Raw genomic sequence first — 15,380 nt, 5'->3', positions numbered from 1 at the left:
TTTGTCCAGTTGTAATAGTGAACTCTAGTGTGAAATTGTGTATAGGTGCATTGGAATTTCCAAAAAAAGCACTGTCAGAAGGACTGTTTAAAACAAAAAGCCCCCAAGGAGTGAGTCATATTTTCCCTCTGCAGATCTGAACCCAGAATACTGTTAAGCCTGGTAGTCATTACGCTTTCATTTTTTAAACTGCAACATGATGCTGCCACAGATAGAGTGACTATACTAGCAGAGCGGTGGTGGGGTTTGTAACAATTCTAGTTACACCTTTCACCCCAAAGGATAATGGTTATATCATGCACAGAGACAGACATTCAAAAGGCCTCTCTTCTGAGCATTGGATAAGCCTCAGTTAGAGCCAGACTGGGAAGAGTTAAAGGAGAGCAACAGGAAGGATAGAATGTTTGGGAAATGAAACCTACTGTATATGGAAAGCTTAGAGAACCGACTGTGTTCAAGCTAAAGGAAAGCAGATAGGAAGGAGAAACTGAAACTGTACATGCATAAAGTGACTCAACGGGTGCAGACAAATTATGAAAGGAAACTGTCGTGAGGAGACAAACTCTGCAAACCCTTATTTTAAAAAAATCAAGGTTGAATCTTGTTCAAATGCTTTCCTGGAGAAATCAGTATTTTCCAAAATCCTCCCCACTGCTCCAGCAGTAAATTCCCACATTTACACTGTGGGAATGAAAGACTCTGTCAGGGGGTGGGCAGTGAAGGAAGGTTCAGCCTCTCCCCACTGTCCACACTCTGCCAGAACCTTTCCCTGCTGCTGGTGGGGAGCAGTGGGGAGGCAGCAGGACACTACACTGCTTAAAACAGCAGTGGAGAGAGGAAGGCAATGTGTGGGGAATAGAGAGGCGTGTAGGGTATGTACTCGGATACATAGCCACACCCTTCAGGCATGTCTGTACTTGCCTAAACCGTGCCTCACAGTCTCTGCTGCTAGTTACTCCCATGCTAGGGGAGGTCTACACTGCATCAGGGGTTCTCAACCTTTTTCTTTCTGAGGCAGCCCCAACATGCTATAAAAGCTCCACGGCCCACCTGTTACACAACTCCTCTTTTTCTGCCTAGCCAGTAGATTAAAAGCCACAGCTGGCATTAGGGGGTAGCAAGTGGGGCAATTACCTGGGGCCCCATGCCACAGGGAACCTGCAAAGCTAAGTTGTTTGAGCTTCGGCTTCAGCCCAAGGCGGTGGAGCTCGGGCTTCAGCTTCAGCCCCAGTGAGTCTAACACCTGCCCTACTCTCTGGTTTATTTTGACGTTTCCCCTGAAACCTGCTCACGGCCCCCTAGTGGGCCCCAGACCACTGGATGAGAACCACTGCACTATATGCCACCGAAAGAAGCGTGCAGTGGAGATGTACCCTACAGCACCACAGTGGTGTGCGATAGTCTGAAGGGAGATAGACAAGGTAAAAAGGATCAGTTTTCACTACCCAATTATTTTATGTCTCAATCATGTCTCTTTTACGCTTGTTTTTCTTCCAGTTTTTGTAGTTGTTCCTACCACTCTGCAAACTATTTTGATTTCCAAATCAAGCTGAGTTAAAATACCATCAGAAAAAAGGCAATTTTCTGTGTTTATGTTCAATGGAAACAAAATGCCATCTTTTCCCACAGACAACTAGGTTTGTCTCCTTAACTGTTTTATTCTTAAATTTAATTGCCCACCAGATGGCAATATGTACCAAGATTTTCCATACCACTGATACTAGATTTCCCGCTGAGCCTCTGACACTGCAATTACAAGACTTCAGACTGTTTGCCTCTTTTTACCCCTGACATGGGAAATTCCACAAGCACACAATGCTAGTATTATGGTAGAACTTTTCCTCTTTCTGCAAGTTTTTCTGTAGAGGAAAGGCTTCGTCCTTTCGCCCTGCATTGATGCAGCTGCACCGATCTAGCACATCTGGTGAAGACGCACTATGTCAAGCGGATAGTGCTCTCCCATTAATGTAATTACTCCTCAATGAGAGGCCACTGATGTAGCACAGTCGACATCATTTTAAGTTGATGTAACTTATGTAGCTTAGGGGGGTGACTTTTTCACATTCCTGGCTGATGTAAGTTATATGGTCTTAAGTGGTAGTGTAGACAAACCCTTAGTCTGCTAACTGCCCTTCAGGGAGTGAATTAGAATTTGATATTTTGGTATCGTTCTTCAATAGGATTCGCTCTGCTGAGTAGAAGATCTGGCTCAACAAGTGGAATTTTAAGATCCCAGGACTATGTTTCTAATCAGACCTCCTTGCACACACTAAATAATTCTTCTCTCTCTTCTTTGTACCTGTAGACGGCCACTCATCCCTCCCGGAGTCATCACCAACTTGAGCTAAACCCACTAAATTCATAATATCTACTCATGAATCAGTTGCTGAAGGTCCCTCATTTTTATTGAGCGTTTTTGAGCTCCAAATTGTCTGCCTCCATTTAATATAATGCTTATTCCTGTCATTGTTAATTGACTAATTAATACTCAGTAAACTTCCAAAGGTTGAAGTATTATCCCATTTTGTAGATGGGGAAGCTAAAGCAGATATGAACTGACTTCCCCGTGGCCACCGACAGGGGCGGCTCTACAAAGTAGGCTGCCCCAAGCAGCGCGGAGCGCTGCGCCGCCCTTCCCCAGTCCCGCGGCGGGTCCCCTCTTCCCGCGGCTCCGGCATCCTGGGGAGGACGGCATTTGGCTCCGGTGGAGCTCCCGCCGGCATGCCTGCGGCAGGTCACCAGAGCCCGGGACGAGCGGACCTGCCGCAGTCATGCCTGCGGGAGCTCAACCGGAGCCGCGGGAAGACGGGACCCGCCGCAGGCATGACTGCGGCAGGTCCGCGCGTCCCGGGCTCCGGTGGACCTGCCGCAGGCATGCCGGCGGGAGCTCCACCGGAGCCAAATGACGCCCTCCCCAGGATGCCGCCCCAAGCGGGCGCTTGGCCCGCTGGTGCCTAGAGCCGCCCCTGGCCACCGAGCTGCCAAGCATTCCCCTGGCATAATGGATTCTTCCATGAGCACATAGCCAGCTCTACACCAACCCCTCACCTCACAACAGAGTCCTGATACACATTCACATAAGCAATAAAAACATCTGTGCTTACATTAAAAAAATAGTTTGGACTCTCTCCAGCAGAAAGGAGGAATGCAGTATTTTCCTCTTTAAAAAACGAAAAGAAAAAAAAATCAAGTCCAGGTGTCTTGCAAAGAGCAGAGCTTCATGATGTCTGAATAACACTACTCGGATCACGTCCAGGGAAAATCTGTAGGCAATCTAGAATTTTGGCCTTCCTAAATAAGTACCTCTCTCTAGGGTTGAATTATCCAACAGTGTGCTTAAAATTATCCAAATTTTAAGGGGCAAGGGATAGCTCAGTGGTCTGCCAAACCCAGGGTTGTGAGTTCAATCCTTGAGAAGGCCACTTAGGGATCTGGGGTGAAAATTGGTCCTGCTAGGGAAGGCAGGGGCTGGACTCAATGACCTTTCAAGGTCCCTTCCAGTTCTAGGAGATTGGTATATCTCCTATTATTGTTATTATCTGGAAAGGATGGCAACAGTTCTTTTTTGTAAACAAAAGAATAAAACATTTCACTGGTGTGTCCACTAGAAAATTAAAACAAATCAAGAGTGTTTGAGGAATTTGGTACTTGACAGATAAAGTCAAATTTTACAATTTAATCAGTGCACCTGGCTCCTGTCATATTCTCCATTCATGTAGCCTCAGCAAGCAGTTGGTTAACAGCCAATTTCATGCACAAATTAGGCTTTGTCTATACTACAAAGTTTTGTTGACAAAAGTTATGCTGCTTTAATCAAAGTGCGTTAATTAAAACCGCTGTTGCATGTCTACACTAGCTCCTTGTGTCGGCAGAGTGCATCCACACTAACAGTCCTTGCATCGATGGAGAGAGCAGTGCACTGTGGGTAGCTATCCCACTGTGCAACTGACCATAGGGTGCTTTGGGAAGGGTTTGCAATGCCTCATGGGGCAGGTACAACGTCACATGATGCAGGTTTCTCAATTCCATCTTTCCAGGGGCATCCAAGTAGGTTGTCAGCCACTTTTCAACTGAAGTGGGGTGAGGGAGAGAAGAGCAGTGTGTCTGGGTTTAGAGAGACAGCAGGCTGACCAACCTATCCTGAAGCAGGGGGAGGGAAACATCCCTCTCTCTCCCCTCCACACACATACCCGTCAGCCTCCAGCAAGGGTGACCAGAAGTCCCGATTTTATAGGGACAGTCCCGATTTTTGGATCTTTTTCTTATATAGGCTCCTATTACCCCCACCCCTTGTCCCGATTTTTCACACTTGCTGTCTGGTCACCCTAGCCCCCAGCTCTGCTCTGCGCAGCAGTCTCTCCCGCAGCAGCCTGTTGTGCCTGCTGGCCTGCCTATGGTTCTGTGATTCCCTTGAGTTCTCCCCCTCCACAGCCTGCCTCAGTTGCTGGGAGCAGCATCCTGAGCAGCTCTGTGAGCTCTCCCTGCTGAGGAATGTCAAAGCAGCACAGCAGTTCCCCACCCATCCCCACTCCTTGCGACAGCAGGCTGCCTGGGGCTGTTCCTTGTGCAGGGCACAGGGGCGGCTCCAGGCCCCAGCACGCCAAGCGCATGCTTGGGGAAGCAAGCCGTGGGGGGCGCTTTGCCGGTGTCGCGAGGGTGGCAGGCAGGCTGCCCTCCGCGGCTTGCCTGCGGAGGGGCCGCTGGTCCCGCGGCTTCGGAGGACCTCCTGCAGGTGCCTGCGGGAGGTCCGCCGAAGCCGCGGGACCAGCGGACCCTCCGCAGGCAAGCCGCGGAGGGCAGCCTGCCTGCCCTGCTTGGGGTGGCAAAATTCCTAGAGCTGCCCCTGGCAGGGCAGAACAGGAGCATTCCACGTTAATGGTTAGTTCCTGGAGCAGAGCAGCACGCTTAGCTGTCAGATACTTCCCGAAGCTTTGCAAGGGGAGGGGCACATGCTGCAGGGCAGCTGGGATTAAAATAGTGAGCAGAGAGGTCATGGCAAGCATTGCGAGATCCTGGTCCTGTTGGGATCCAGGAAGTGGGATGGGTGGGAGCTAAAGAACCTCCCCCGAGCCTAAGGGAAGGATCTACAGGGCCAGGATTCCAAATGATTGCGGGGGACAACTAAAGATATAACAGGAACGGGAGTGAGATCACAGGGCTAAAGGAAGGGAACCTGACAGGGACACCAAGCAGAGAACCCCAGACAGCGCCCACTGCTCCTCGAAGGTGTCAAGGGAGCCAAGCCAGTTACGTCGACAAAAACAAACAGCAGTCTCTACCCTGACACTTTGTCACTTAACTTAGCTGCAAAAAGCTATACGCCTCTTGTTGAGGTGGTTTGGTTTTGTCGGCAGAACAGCAGAGTTTTGCCACCAAAAGTAGCTTTGTGGTGTGGACACCTCCCCCATTTAGTTGGCAAAAAGCAGCTTTTGCCAACAAAACTTTGTAGTGTAGACAAGGCCTTACACTGCCCAAGAAGTTTATCAAACTAGCCTTTACTGAACAACTGTCCCTTGATCGGGGTCTGATCCAATTCCCACTGCAGGCAACAAAATTCACTTCAGGGGAGCTGGCGTGAGCATCCTACAGGACTGTTGTGGAAGGGAGGAAATTAGTTATATTACTTAAGAAATAGTATAAAAGCATGTAATTAGACACACTTAGGCCCCAATTCAGAGGAGGCAGCATGGCCTAGTTGATAGTGCTCAGAACTAGGACTCAGGAGACTTTGGTTCTGTTCCCAGATTGGCCACTGCCCTCCTGGGTGACTTTGGGCAAGTCACTGTGCCTCAGTTTTCCCCATCTGTAAAATGGAGATAATGATACTACTGACTTCCTTTGTGAAGTGCTTTGAGATCTGCTGATGAAAAGTGCTATAGAAGAGCTAGGTATTATCCTGGAAAGTATTTAAGTACATGCCTGTGTGCTTTCCTGATAGCATAAGCAGATGCTGAAATATTTTCCTTAAGCAGGTGCTGAAATATTTTATTGAATTGTGGTTTTAACCCATGTAACGAGGCAGAGTTAAGGTTGTATATGTTCACTTAGTTGTGTTATTTCTCATCTCTTCATTGATTACATTTACATGGTTAATGGTCTCAACTACTGTTTTTTTTAAATATAGTTTCCTAGGTTCTCCTGTTTTTCAATGAAACCAGATAGAAGCAAAGTACTATAATCAGGAATTATTTGGTTAGTCATCCGAGTTAGACATAGGTTCTGTCCTATGCAAAGGAGGAAGACAATGAGGACTCAGTACGGGAGACTCTTGCAAAGCTCAGTTTCCTTGAGTGCACACCTTTATACACACCAGTATTAAAACTGCTGGACTGAGATTCACTTACTCAGCAGGTGAGTCTAACAAACCTTGATTAAGGCAAATACACACACACACACACGTTTTAAACAAACAAGTTCAATACTGTTCACAGCAATGATGATTGTGAAGCTTTGTTGAGGTGGTGAAGTTAGAGGGTGGAAGCGAGAGGGATATTTCCCAGGGAATGCCTTGCTGCTAAATGATGATCTAGCTCTTGGCTGAGCCCTCAAGGGTTAACAGATTGTTGTTAATGTAGCCTCACTCTACAAGGCAGCATGAATGGAGGGAGGGGAGACAGCATGGTAGACAGAGACACATACCCTGTGTGTGTCAGGGAGAGAGAGAGAGATGTGCATTGCCCCTTTAAGTATGCCGACACCATTCTAAGTACATTGCCTTTAAAAAGATCAAGAAGTTGAGATAGCAGCTGCGGCCAGCAAGCTCTCTCCATCCTGAGCCCTGTCCTGTCCCCACTCTGCTCTATATGGAGAAGGTGTAAGCAGGGAGCAGGAGTAGTGGGGAGGGGGACACCCTGACATTAGCCCTCCTCTTCCCCCCCTCCCCTGCACAGCAAGCAGGAGGCTCCTGGGAGCAGCTCCAAGCAGAGGGCAGGCACAGCACATGGCAGTGCGGGGAGGGACAGCTGAATTGCTGGCAATTGATAGCCTGCTGGGTGGCTGCTGCACAGGGAACTTAGGTGAGTGGGGCGCTGATAGGGGGGGCTGCCGGTCCACCCTGGTTCCAAGCCCCCACCAGCTAGCTGCAACAGGCTGCTCTTACTGCAAGCAGTGGACAAAGCAGGCGGCTGCCAAACATTGTTATAAGGGAGCATTGCACAACTTTAAATGAGCATATTCCCTACTTGATCAGCAACGTAACAACGAAACAACATTAACCGGGACGACTTTAAGTGAGGAGTTACTGCATATACACGTATTAGTCTCTCACTTCCAGGTTAACCCTTCTCCCCTGTCAATACAGGTTTAGTGTTAGTTCAAGCCAGTTTCTTCTAGCTTTCTCTTTTATTTTCCTTACAAACATGATTACTCTGCATCTTTCTTATACCTGTGCAACACTATACATGATTACTCTGCAATTTGTTACACATACAGTTCACTTATGCATATGCTGTTAAACATTATCAGAACAGACTCTTAAACAACAGGAGGCTTCTAATCACACCTAAATATGGCTTCACTTCCAACACTCCCTACTGTGAAGCCATAGAATCCATTCTATGGCTTCATCAAGTCTGTCTTTCATATACATCTCTTCTCTTTCCTAACAGCCTAACCATGCTCCTAACCTTCCAAATCAATGCAATTAACACCACTAGTATTATGGCTTGCAGTTACAAAGCCAATTGATATAATGCATATCCTTGAATGTTCCCCAATGCTGTATGCTAACCTCCACCATGGAGCATTTCCCAGCATATCTATGTCTCTGAATATTTTGACTCTCCCAACAAATGTTCTGAAAGTTGACTCATTAAGGCCTTCACATTAAATGACATTTGACTTAACAGTACCTGGACAACACCAGTCAGAGGAGCATCAACTGACAGACTGTGGATCTCATGTTGGGGAACTGGAAAAATTACCTTGTCCCCTATTCAGGTAACCTTCCTTGGACCTAAGCTGACAATTGACCAATCATAACACCAAACTTGTGACTCATATTGAAAGTGTCTGACGCATGAGATTGCACAATATTTGCCTTCTCCAGCCTTTGCCACCTTGGCTTGACCTTCTCCCCAATTGCCTCAGCCATATTGTGCAATTTTGGGTTTCTTTATCCAAGATGAACTCAAACACTGGCAATGCACTTTGCAGTACATCACAATGACGTAGCCAAGTACCATGCCTCTTGAAACAACATAAGGTATCTGGGGCTTCCCATACCCTCCTCCCATGCTTAGCTGTACCTGAGGACAAGTGACATATTCCTTTGATGTGTTACCTGCTATAGTAGGTTCCAACATCCTTATGGATGGGACACTATACACTTAATGCCTCACTTAATCCTGTGGCTACAGGTATTGCTAGTATCATGGGAAGTATCCAAGTTTCATCAAGATTGCACCTCTTCTGAGTGTAAGAGACCCTTGAGTTCCACCTAATCCTCAACAAATCCACTTCCTTTATTTCTGTCCATTATTCCAACATCTTATTTGTTATGAAAACAGGCACTTCCACACCTTGAGTTTCCTTTAGTCTTACCTGTAGTTCCTGTGTTAGGAAGCTGCCATACCACAAACAGGTGATTGCCTTCAATACATTAGTTCATGATTTTTCCCATTTCATGGATGCCTGCTTCCACTTCCCTAGAACAGCAGACCTGTTATTCTAGCACACTGAACATCCTTTAAATCCCCGTTATATCCTGATTCTGTCATTTATTTAACTTTAATACGTTTTGCAATTGAACTCTCACTTTCTGATTTTCCTCCCACAACACTGTGATATACATATGATTCCATGGTGATGTTGCCAATACCCCAACTCCTAGTACTGTTCCTATATCTCTTTTACATCTTTCTCCCTGTCTCTTTCCCTTTTCAGGCCACCAAATTTCCTCCAATGCTACCCCATCCACTGATTGTCTAAAAGTTTGCACCATTTTTGCTATTATTTGCATAAAGAAGTGCTCATATTTTGCATGATTGAGCTGCTGTGGTAATATAAAATTGGTTAAATTCAGTACTACAAGTATCATTTGGTACTGTACATTATACATAATCTGATGTTCACAATTTATCACTAGTCCATTGTCAGGTCCTGCCTTTCTTTTGGGGCACGGTTCATCATCTTGGTTCAGTTCTGGAGTAGGAGACATTCTTACTCCAGTATATTCAGGAGTGGTAGTGGTACTCTGCCAGTCCTTAATGACATTCCCAGAGCTGGTCAAAGTCTTAATCACTTTCACTTTCTTGGCATGGTGGGTGGATTCCTGGGCAATAGTTCAGTGATCTGCTCAAGTAACTGTAATATTTCTTGAGTGTATTAACTGCATGCTGTGAACAGCCACCTTAGCCATTATCATCCCATTTAAACACATCACCCTTTGTAGGTCCCCCAGTCCAAGTCCCTGATCCTGAGATTTGCTTGGGCTGCAGGATCCTTCATCTTGGCTAAAGTCCAGTCTGTACCAGAACACTGTAGGCTTTCCTGCACGATTACTTGGGAACCATAAGGCTAGAGTGGCATTCTACCTCTCATGCACTGTCACGGCTTTGTTTCTCTGCTGTATCCCAAATTCCACAGACCCTAACGTAGTGCATATTATGCCTCGCAAGATGATCAAAACCTGAGAGAAAACAATTATTCTCACTTCCCTCTTTTTTACATCAGTAGATTCCCTCCTGTCCTTCCCCTTGTATGGTTTCATCTGCATAACATGCAACCCATTGATTCACCACCCCTTTTCATCCTTTACCCAAACCAGATATACTGATGGACTAGCTTTGTCCATTACATATACAGGACCCTCCCAAATGGCTTTTTGAAGGGCTTTTTATCTCAGACATATTGCACAAATCCCTGCTCCCTCACTTCATACTCATTGCCAGAAGCTTGGCCATAAAAATAACTTCTCATTTTTCACTTGCCTTCCCCTAAATTAAGCAGCTCACATTCTAAACTGCAATTCTATTTTTCCACCCTCATTCTTTTTGCTGATACAGACTAACACGGCTACCACTCTGAAGCTTTGAATATGTTTTTCACAGGCGAGAGAACTTTGTTGTTGTTGTTTTGGGTCTGGGCTCTGCTAATTGCTATATTTTAGCAACATTACATTTTACTGACACTTTGATTTCTCTGTTCTTTTCTGAGGCTCAGCCAACATAGATTTCAGTAGTTCTGCTGCTACATTTTTGACTATTCTTTCTCTGATAGGCAATGGTAGCTGTTGTGTTATTCATTTTTTCTTCTTCACTTACTAGGTATTTCCCCCTTCTCTTTTTTGTTTTTATTGTTGTCTGATTATAGACATCCTTTTAAACACTTGCACTTCCCCTCTAACATTTTAGACAGCCAGGGCAATGCAAGTGTTATTCTCCTCTGAGCTTTGCCGTGTTCTGAAAGTCTGTGCAAAACACCTTTTAACTTCACATTTCCTGAAATCACTCAGCATCAGTTTTTCATTGCCAAGTAAAACATTTCCCAAGGCCTTGTTGGCTACTGAATCTGGGATTGTAAACTTTCTATCTTTTCACCCAGAGTGATCCAGTTTTCAGCCAGTGTTTTTGGCAGATTCAAGCTTACCTCTGCCTTTTATATTCTTTTTTTCAGCTTAGCACACTTTGCATCCCTCTCTCTGCAAAATGTACTCCCACACACAGTCCTTTAAGGATGGCTGCTTTCTGTTGTCTCAGGCTGTAAATAATCACATGGACAGAGTCCGCTGCCTCTCTAGGGTACCGATACTATTTCTGGGGAGGGAAAATCCTGTCCCCAAACCTGGAACATACATCTATCCTCCCACACTCGTCTTCAGCAAACAATTCAACAAGTGGCATGCACAGCTCCAAAACCTCAGCATCCGTCACATGCTTCTGCCAATCTAAAGAATGAACCTCCTTAACTGTAAAGACTGTGTGAGCCATAGCGATATGTTCTCTTTGTCCTTAGAGGTATTCCACAGCAAATGCACCATACAACCCCCAGCGTTCATCCAATCTGCTCCTAAAATCCCTGTAGAAGAATCATCCACACAGCTATGAGTAACAGAAAACTACCTACAGTGACATCTAAGGGTTTAGTAAGCCAGACAGTGGCTCCTTGCCCTGTCACACTGATCATGGTAATACTCTGTTATGAGACATCCCCTGCCTGAATTCTAGATGTTAAAGAGACAGACCTTCCACTATCAAATACAGTTTGCCTACAAATGCTTCACATAACTGATAACACATTGAGGCATCCTCACTCATCCAAAATAATGTGAGTAAATCCTCGATGACTGGGAGGAGGTGCAGTATCCCTAGTGGGGGTGGAGGAAACAGTTCCAACTGGTGGACTATGCCCTGTCCCCAAGGTCAGCTCCTAAAGCTTCTTCACCTCTTCCTCCAGTTCCTAATTATGCCTCTGTACCTCAGAAAACGTGATCCAGGGGCTCTCACGGCCGCCTCCTTTTTCTTGGCCACATCCTTTCCAATACCCAGGGGTTCCTGTGTTACCCTCAGATTCCTTACCCCCCTGGGTACACCAACAAGCACATTATGCGCTTTTTCAACTGACATCTGAATGCAAGTACAGCCCCTATCAAACCCCATTTTAGCTGCCTCTCTCACCTCTGGAAGCTGCCCATCTATAACAAGTTGTGATGGTCCAAACTACCCACAAACTGAATTATTCACGATCAGAGAATAAGCAAAAAAAAAAAGTCACTCTTCGTATTCTGCCCAGGGCTTGTTCAGTTTCTGCTTAACTGCACCAACAATGAGGATTGCCACAACAGACCTGAATAAAACTCAGATAAGCTCTGATCACAGGAACTGCCACTGTCCCTAAGCTCCATAGCCCTGTGGAATACGCTGCCCAACCCCAGAGCTGACGCCCCTTTGCAAAATTCTCTCCCAATCTCCTCTAATCAGATCACAAAATTCAACCTGTTCCCCAGTTTTCACAAGCCACTTTAGCACTTCCTCTATGCCCCTGCTTTGGAGCCAGTGACCTATTTCTTTCATTATGGCTGAGCTCTCCTCTGGGCAAAAGTTTTTAACCTTCACATCTGCCCAGGTACCACCACCCTGATTGTTTTGGACTGTGGGCATGATTATATCCACAGCGCCAAGGGCTTTAGAATCCAGATTGTTCAAGGAAGGAAAAAGTGGATTATAAGGAGCTGGAACCACTTCAGACAGTGCAAAACTGTCCACATTACGCCATTTTTCCTTCCAAAAGTTTCACAGTGATTAAAAGTTCCTGTCAGTTCTGTATTTTCCAACAGCTTCTAACTGTTTACAATGTGCCATGCTGCTCCTTGAGGGCATGTCTACACTGCAGTATAAGCCCTAGGTTAGTAGGACTTGACAGTTGAGCCATGTAAGGGAGCCCTGGGTCTTGAGCATCTACATTGTTTTTTAAGCCATAATATGAAGAAAAAGGAAGTAAAACTCAACAGCAACATCTACTTCCTAAGTTTCCCAGACCTGAAGATCTCTGAATAAGCTTGAAAGCTTGTCTCTCTCACCAACAGAAGTTAGTTCAAAGAAAGGTATTACTTCAGCTACCTTGTCTCACTAACCCTCCATTAAGATTTTCTAATCTGTGCTTGAAACCTGGGGCTCCGGCATCCACAGTGTAACACAGAGACCTGAGTCAAAGTAACCCTATTCCAGAATCCCTCGCCCCTGAAATGTGGCTGCTCTAAACCTAGGATAGTGGTGCACTGCAGGAAACCTTGACTGCCCGCCCTGCATGTTACAGGGCTGCCAACACAGCCTGCCAAGCAGTCCTTCGGGTCTGTGTGCTCCTAGCCACTGGAATCAGCAACATGGAAGAGGAGCCTTTTGATGAACTTCTCTTGCTTGCACTTTCACTCCTGTGTCGGGAAAATGGCAGAGCATCTGGGATGGCCAGCAGTGGATTCAGAAAGCTATATTTCTGGAGTTCTGTGAGCAGCTTGCCCCCACCCCACCCCAGCATAATGAAACACAACTCAGGTCACCCTTGCCAGTCCAGAAGCGGGTTACTATAGACGTCTGGTAGCTGGCTACCCCAGACTGCTACAGACCTGTTGCCAATCAGTTTGGAGTTGGAAAGTCGACTGTGGGTAAAGTTGTGGCACAGTAATTGAGGCAATCAGGCATGTGGTTTACCTCAAGGTGGCAGGCATTAAAGATATTCCAGCGGTGATTTGTGGCTTTGAGAGAATGGGGTTTCCTGCCTGTGTCAGGGCCATTGATGGGACTCACCCTCCCATAGTTTGCCCTCCTCAAGGGGCACAAATACATAAACCACAAAGGATACTACTCCATTATTATACAGGCACTAGTGGACCAGAGAGGCACATTTATGCATGTCAATGTGGGCTGTACTGGAAAAGTTCATGATGCCACAGTTTTCGGCTGCTCAGAAGTTTATATTCATGGACAGGCTGGGAGGCTAGTCCTATCAATTGACATAAACAAGGTTACTGTCCTCACTGTTATTCTGGGGGACCCCTGAATACCCACTTTTGCCTTGGCTTATGAAACCATACCCTTATCTCAGGGTAGGTCTATACTTACCTGCCGGGTTGACGCGTAGTGTTCGACTTCTCTGAGTTCGAACTATCGCGTCTAATCTAGACGCGATAGTTCGAACTCCGAACGCGCTCCCGTCGACTCCGGAACTCCACCACCGCAAACGGCGGTGGCGGAGTCGACGGGGGAGCCGCGGACTTCGATCCCGCGGTGTCTGGACGGGTAAGTAACTCGAACTAAGATAGTTCGACTTCAGCTACACTATTCGCGTAGCTGAAGTCGCGTACCTTAGTTCGACCCCCCACCCTAGTGTAGACCAGGCCTCAGATACCCTGGCAAAAGGAGGTTTCATTCCATTCTCAGCAGGTGCAGAATGGTTGTTGAATACGCTTTTGGCAGATTAAAATCCCCTTGGAGGTGTCTACAGACCTGTTTGGATTCCAGTCATCAATGCTGTGAACATAACTGTGGCTTGCTGCACTCTTCACAACCTTCCTGAATAGGCCTATGACAGCGAGGGGACGCTGGGTTGGTATGTTCAGCCAGAAAGTGCACCTACCTCTGCGGGAGCTGGTTTCACCAAGGCAGCAGAAGTAGGGGATGCTTTGTGTTCTCACCTTATGGACTTGCCTGGCCCAATAGAAGAGGGGGGAATAATATCTGTACAAATCTGCTTGTGGGGAAAAGTGGGTCCATTTTTTGGGAGTGGGAGGGCTGTGCTTGGGAGGCGGGTGGGCTTGATTGCCATGCAATGTAAGACTGAATGACATGATGAATAGTGAATGTGTGGGAGACGGGGGGGTAGGAGGGGCAGAATGAGTATATTGACAATGTATAGAAATGTGAATTGCTGTACCTAGCTAAATGGAGGAATACTGCTTGCTTACTAATGCTTAACTGATCCTGAACATGTTTGTAGGTTTATCATCTCAAATCATGATTGTATGACGTGATGCAATGATAGCAATAAACTTTCCTGAAAACATAAGCCTTATTTATAAATATGTCTTAAAATAGTAAACCAGTCCAGCTGCCATTACAAAACCAGACACAAAAAAGGGCAGGAAATAGTAAATAATGACATAATCCCCCTACAGCTGCATGTCCCTTGGCCCCACATTCTCCTTTCCCTGCTTTACACATTTTCCCCTCACTTGGCAGCAGAGGTTCCACCAGAGGGGGTGAAGTGGGAAGGCTGCATGGGGTTTAGTTACCTTGGCCCAGCTGCTCATGAGTCATGAATGCATGGGCTGCCCTGAAATGGAGTTGTCCAAGCTACTGCTGGACTGAGGGTACATTGCAGGGTGATCATCATATCATGGTGCTCAGGAGGCAGCAGGAGCCATTATGGACAGGAGGTGCTGGAATAGTTCTCTCTGTTGAAATCTGTTCTCCTTCCTTAGCCACTTAGGAACTGCTTTGCAAGTGCCTGCTCCCTCGTTGAAACCCTGTCCTCCACCGGGGCAGCGTGCCTCAGTCTTTCCTCCTGCCTGTCAGCATGCCGTTATTCCAGTCTGTTGTCCCTCTTCTGGTACTGGACCTCTGGTCTGCCCTCTCAGAACTTGATCACGGAAGCGCTTCCTTCTGGAACATTCAGTGAAGGTACGTTGGCATAGAGATTGAGTTCCTGAAGAACAGCAGGCAGTGCAGGCTGAGGGGCCTGAAACAGGCCAGGAAACAGAAGACTGCTGTCTAAACTAGCCCATAGGAGGAGCACAGAATTAACTACTGTGGAATCTCAAGGACAGAAAATGTGTAACGTTTCTAAAGTGAACCAACACATAGTGTGAAAGGGTGTTTCACACCTCATACTGTCTCTGGATACGGCCTTGTTAATTGTAGCTACAGAAGTGTAGAGACAATGGTACA

At 46.4% G+C, this 15,380-nt stretch overlaps 1 long non-coding RNA gene across 2 annotated transcripts in view; it reads right to left on the bottom strand.

The window, feature by feature from the left end:
- Nucleotides 1-14,522: 14,522 nt before the first annotated feature.
- Nucleotides 14,523-15,380, bottom strand: part of LOC120369312 — a 44,700-nt gene continuing 43,842 nt past the window's right edge. For both annotated transcript variants that reach the window (XR_005583059.1, XR_005583061.1), the window contains exon 5: nt 14,523-15,171. This is a non-coding gene — a long non-coding RNA (uncharacterized LOC120369312). The remainder of the gene's footprint in view (nt 15,172-15,380) is intronic.

The sequence above is a fragment of the Mauremys reevesii genome, linkage group 7, assembly GCF_016161935.1.
Source record: "Mauremys reevesii isolate NIE-2019 linkage group 7, ASM1616193v1, whole genome shotgun sequence".
NCBI lineage: Eukaryota > Metazoa > Chordata > Testudines > Geoemydidae > Mauremys > Mauremys reevesii.
This window is presented reverse-complemented; position numbering and strand designations above follow the sequence as displayed.